This window comes from Microcaecilia unicolor, chromosome 6 (assembly GCF_901765095.1).
Source record: "Microcaecilia unicolor chromosome 6, aMicUni1.1, whole genome shotgun sequence".
Classification (NCBI taxonomy): Eukaryota; Metazoa; Chordata; class Amphibia; order Gymnophiona; family Siphonopidae; genus Microcaecilia; species Microcaecilia unicolor.
The window spans coordinates 3,275,635-3,281,795 of record NC_044036.1 but is presented as its reverse complement, the minus strand read 5'-3'; the positions used below and the strand labels follow the sequence as shown (position 1 = coordinate 3,281,795).

Sequence of the window (6,161 nt, the reverse complement as noted above, 5' to 3'; positions counted from 1 at the left end):
TGTGACCGCCACTATATCAAAGTCAGCTTCTATCATTGCAGCTTCTAGATCTAGGTATTTGTGCACGCTGCTTTAGACCTGCCCCCCCCTGTTCTCGTGCAGGCGGGAAGCTGTAGGAGAGAGAAGTGCCTCCGGGGCAGGTCTAAAGCAGCGTGCGTGGTTCTTTCGCTGAGGCTGCCAATGGCTTGGGGAATTGGGAGGGTGATACTGAGCACCACTGGAAGACTCCAGGGGGGGGGGGGGGCGCAGCGGGAGAGAGACATGCCCCCCTTTGCCCCCCCAAATGAAACTGTCAAACTACGCCCATGCTTTTCCCAAAGACTACTTCATAATAATCCATCATGACTTCTACCTCCTATCATCCCTTATCCTTTCCTGCTATCAGTGTGCCAACTAAAAATAAGAGAAATCAGTCCTCTGTAACAGCTTTAAGCATAAACATGCACCATCTACTGGCCAAACCGGAGAAATACACTTCAGACATATTTAAGACAGGAAAATATCCAATACATTTTACAGGCTTAAAACACACAGTTTCTTCACAGCATCTAAAAAAAGATAGAGTGGAATTACAATAACATTTATGTTCCACTACAAACCATTAGTAGATCAGTGTGGAATACAATAAATCAAAGAGCTAGGCTATTACTAGAAAATGACAGTATCCTAAAAATAAAATCCAGTATACGAAAATAAAATACTTCAAACTTTACTGCAAATATATAAGTAGAGGAGTGTGGTAGCCGTGTTAGTCCACTCTTAAGGTTATCAATAGAAATCAAACAAAATAAAACATGGAAAAGAAAATAAGATGATACCTTTTTTATTGGACATAACAATACATTTCTTGATTAGCTTTCGAAGGTTGCCCTTCTTCGTCAGATCGGAAATAAGCAAATGTGCTAGCTGACAGTGTATATAAGTGAAAACATTCAAGCATTACTATGACAGTCTGACAGGGTGGGAAGATGGGGGTGGGTCGGAGCTATGCATGGGGACATCAAAGCATATCATTGATATTCTAACAGGATGGGTGTGGATAGGTGAGGTGTGGGGTGATCAACAGAGACATACAGCTTTATGGTTTATAATGGGCTAGGAACCCCAGATCCTTGTTAAGTCCTTTCTGTTGGGTGTTAAAATATTCAATCATTCTGACTTCAAAGGTCTTACGTTCTTGTATGCCAAAATATTTCACAGGACCCCACAGTTATCCACAAAGGAAAGATATTCAACATAAAGGGATCTTTCACTTGCTCATCTTCCAATGTGGTATATATCATTCAGTGTAAAAAATGTAACGAAGAATGCTATATTGGAGAAACAGGCCAGATGCTTAAGACAAGATTCAATTTACATAGACATCACATGAACAATACAGCCAGTAGGGCCCCCACCTGGGTGGGACAGCACTTCACAGAACCAGGACACTGTACCAGTGATTTCACAGTGAGAATACTGAAAGGTAACTTTAAAACCATACAAGAACGTAAGACCTTTGAAGTCAGAATGACTGAGGGGCATGTCTGCACGGCGAGCGGGAAGATGTGTGCGCACATACGCGGTGTGATCGCTCGCGTGACGGAACGCCATTAAAGAGATTTTTAGATTTTGCTTTAAAATCCTCTGGGGCCGATGTGACAACAGATTGGAATAGGTTGGAATAGGCTTCAATGGCAACTCCAGTGCCAGGTGGACTTCTATGGTCTATGTCCCATATATGACAACAGATTGGAATAGGTTGGAATGGGCTTCGATGGCATCTCCAGTGCCAGGTGGACTTCTATGGTCTATGTCCCAGAAATGTCTAAGAAAGCCCAGGATCAAGTATTTTATACAACATTCATTGATGGTTTAATCATGAATTAATAATGTGTGTGACCATTGGGAAAACTGGATGAACCATTCAGGTCTTTTATATTTATTTACTTGAACAGGTTATAAAAACCAGAGTATGGTATAAAGGAGACGAAATAGTGAAAGGATTGACCCAAAAAGAGTTCTAAAAGATATGGAGATAGTTTTTGTATATTAATATTTTATTAATATCAATATATGAAGATCATAAGGAAGTTCTCAGAGTATAAACTCACCCAAGCGAGACTACACCAAAGTGAATTACGTCTCCAAGGGTGGACAAGTTTCTTGATCATAGAACTTCTCTTTGAGTATTTTTTCAATTTTTATGAGCAATTGCACACCCGTGCTCTAATTGTTTTTAGATAATAAGATAAAAAAGAACTAATGAGTCAATTCTATCACTTGCTCCAATAAACCTCATACACACGAGAGTAAAAATATGCTATAATCTAACTCTCTTGATCACTTTTGTGTGCTGGTTCTATAAACAGTAAACCTTAACTTTCATTGTTTTCTATGATAATCAAACGTAATAAATCTAGGCACTTAATGTTATATGGTCAGGAATACCACTTCCATACTGGATTCGATCCGTGTCCGTATCAAGCAGTACTCCGATTCAACGTTTCTCTCAGTGAGACAAATTCTATTAGTTCTGTCACACGGCTTTTCAAACAGCTCTCCAATTGTCTTGACCCACTGTGGGACGAATCCTGTTGGAACTGTGGCTAGACTGTCTAACGTTTCCACTCTTTTAAATGCCCCTGCCAGTAATGGTATGTGGGACAGACAAAAAGACAGATTAAGATCCATCTTACAGAAAACAAAAGCAGACTTCAAAAACAAATACTAACCGCTCCACTAGTAATGCACTGTATTGAATACAATAATCAATTTATGCAATTGAAATGGCTCATTATTACTGCAATGCACTATACAATGGTCTGACTGCAAAGGGCCTGCACCAGCTCCAGTTGATTCAGAATGCAGCAGCAAGACTCATAGAAGGTTGCAAGCAATGTGACCACATCACACCATTTTTGCAAAAACTTCATTGGCTACCAGTACAATACAGGGCTAAATTTAAAACTCTATGTCTGATCTTCAAGGCCCTGAAAGGAAATGGCTCCGAGTATCTGAAGAATAGGATGATTCTCCACACACCGCCAATGACACTAAGGTCCTCCCAAGGACTTTCACTAACTACACCCTCTCCAAAAGACATTACACGATGTGATACCCGCAAGCGAGCCTTCTCCGGAGTAGCCCCCACACCAGGGGCGTAGCCAGACTTCAGCGGGAGGGGGGTCCAGAGCCCAAGGTGAGGGGGCACATTTTAGCCCCCCCCCCCCGGCGCTGCCGACACCCGCCCCCGCCATTGCCGACCTCCCCAGCCGCAGCCGCCAACTTTGACAACCCCTGCCAACGACCCTCTCGACTCCCGCCGACAACCCTCCCCCACCGCTGCCGTTGCCGTGGGCTACCTTTGCTGGCGGGGGACCCCAATCCCACCAGCCGAAGTCCTCTTCTTCCCGCGAAGGCTTCGTTCTGTCTCTGACATCCTGCACATTGTACGTGCAGGACGTGAGACTCACAGAAACAGAACGAAGCCTTCGCGGGAAGAAGAGGACCTCGGCTGGTGGGGATTGGGGTCCCCCCGCCAGCAAAGGTAGCCCACGGCGATGGCGGGGGAGGGTTGGCGGCAGGAGGGGGGTCAAGAAGGTCATCGGCACGGGGATCCAGGGCCAAATCTACGCCCCCGTGGCCCCACGTAGCTACGCCACTGCCCCATACTCTGGAATGCATTGCCTGAAAGGCTCCACTTAACACAAGATTACCTCTACTTCAGGAAGCAGGTGAAAGCTTGGCTCTTCAACCAAGCCTTTAATAGAAGAAGTAACTAACTTGTTAGTCTCACTCACACACACACACACACACCAGTGGCGTAGCCAGAAGTCAATTTTTGGGTGGGCCAACAGGTTGGATGGGTGGGCACTAGACAGTGGTGTGCTGGTAAATGTTTAACAACAGGCTCTCTCCCCGGTCCACCTCTGCACCCCCCCATCCACCGGTGCACCTCCCCTCAAAATTGCAGAGCTGGCTATAGCCGGGGGGGGGCAATGCATTACTGTCTCCAGGAAAAAAAAATTAAATGATCCCAGGTTCCAATTTAATTCATGTTTAATGTGGGATAAAATGCCATAAATAAGTAAATAAATATAAACTTTTAATGTTGAGCACCTGATTCTCAAAGTGGACATATTCCAAACACTATAATGAAAATAAAATGATTTTTTTCTACCTTTGTTGTCTGGTGACTGTTTTTCTGATCATGCTGGCCCAGTATCCGATTCTGCTGCTATCTGTCCTCTTAACTCCGTTTCCAGGGCTTCCTTTCCATTTATTTCTTTATTTTCCTTCTTTTCTCTCCCCTGCCCCCCTCTATCCATCCATACCCAGCAATTCTCTTCTCTCTCCCCTTGTCCCCTCCATCCATCCATCCCCAGCAATTCTCTTCCCTCCCCTGCCCCCCTCCATTCATCCATACCCAGCAATTCTCCTCTCTGCCCTGCCCCTATCCAGCCATACCCAGCAATTCTGTTCTTGCCCCTGCCCCCCTCTATCCATCTATACCCTACCCAGCAATTCTCTTTTCTCCCCTGTCCCCTCCCTCCAGTCATCAGCGATTCTCCTCTCGCCCCTCCCGCTCCCATCCATGTCCTGCGATTCTACCTGCCCACCCGGAGCCCTCTTCTCCCCCCCAAAAAAAATTTACAGTGCAGGCTGAGCTCCGTTCCCGCATCTGCCTCCTTCACTCTCACGGCAGCACTTCCCAAATGCTGCTCACCACCGCCACGATCGCAGGATCTACCTCCCTCCGTCCCAGCACTCAGCAGCAGCGGTAGCGAATCATACACACTGCCTCCTTCTAACCCGGAAGCGTCTCCTCTGCCGCTTCCGGGTTAGAAGGAGGCAGCGTGTATGATTCGCTACCGCTGCTGCTGAGTGCTGAGACGGAGGGAGGTAAATCCTGCGATCGTGGCGGCGGTGGGCAGCGTTTGGGAAGCGCTGCCGTGCATAGGCGGTCGGTGGCCCAACTGTTTGGGGAGGCTAAAGGGGGCGGGGTTAGGGGTGGGGTCAGGGGTGGAGCTTAAATCCATAATTGTCTGATCACACACAGAAAAAATAAATAAATAAATGTCACAATTAATACCTTTTATTAAATTTAGATATTAGATATGTATCATATGTCAAAGAATAAAGTGGTTGCTCAAAGCATATACTAACCACAATCGCTCAACTGCAAAACACTATGCACAACTTTGTGCAAAAACACACTCAGAACCTTACTATAGCATAAATATTACACTGGGCAGAACCTAATACACCAATATACCACCCATATGGAAAATGCAGACCGTCAACAATTTTGAAATAAGGGATCATACTACTACTACTATTTAGCATTTCTATAGCGCTACAAGGCATACGCAGCGCTGCACAAACATAGAAGAAAGACAGTCCCTGCTCAAAGAGCTTACAATCTAATAGACAAAAAATAAATAAAGTAAGCAAATCAAATCAATTAATGTGAACGGGAAGGAAGAGAGGAGGGTAGTTGGAGGCGAGTGGTTACAAGTGGTTACGAGTCAAAAGCAATGTTAAAGAGGTGGGCTTTCAGTCTAGATTTAAAGGTGGCCAAGGATGGGGCAAGACGTAGGGGCTCAGGAAGTTTATTCCAGGCGTAGGGTGCAGCAAGACAGAAGGCGCGAAGTCTGGAGTTGGCAGTAGTGGAGAAGGGAACAGATAAGAAGGATTTATCCATGGAGCGGAGTGCACGGGAAGGGTTGTAGGGAAGGACGAGTGTGGAGAGATACTGGGGAGCAGCAGAGTGAATACATTTATAGGTTAGTAGAAGAAGTTTGAACAGGATGCGAAAACGGATAGGGAGCCAGTGAAGGGTCTTGAGGAGAGGGGTAGTATGAGTAAAGCGACCCTGGCGGAAGATGAGACAGGCAGCAGAGTTTTGAACCGACTGGAGAGGGGAGAGGTGACTAAGTGGGAGGCCAGCAAGAAGCAGATTGCAGTAGTCTAAACGAGAGGTGACAAGGGTGTGGATGAGGGTTTTGGTAGAGTGCTCGGAAAGAAAGGGGCGGATTTTACGGATGTTGTAAAGAAAGAAACGACAGGTCTTGGCGGTCTGCTGGATATGAGCAGAGAAGGAGAGAGAAGAGTCAAAGATGACCCCAAGGTTTCGAGTTGAGGAGACAGGGAGAATGAGAGAGCCATCAACAGAAATA

At 45.8% G+C, this 6,161-nt stretch overlaps 1 pseudogene; it reads left to right on the top strand.

Moving 5' to 3' along the window:
- Positions 1-4,778: 4,778 nt before the first annotated feature.
- Positions 4,779-4,848, top strand: LOC115473588 (annotated as a pseudogene).
- Positions 4,849-6,161: the final 1,313 nt, after the last annotated feature.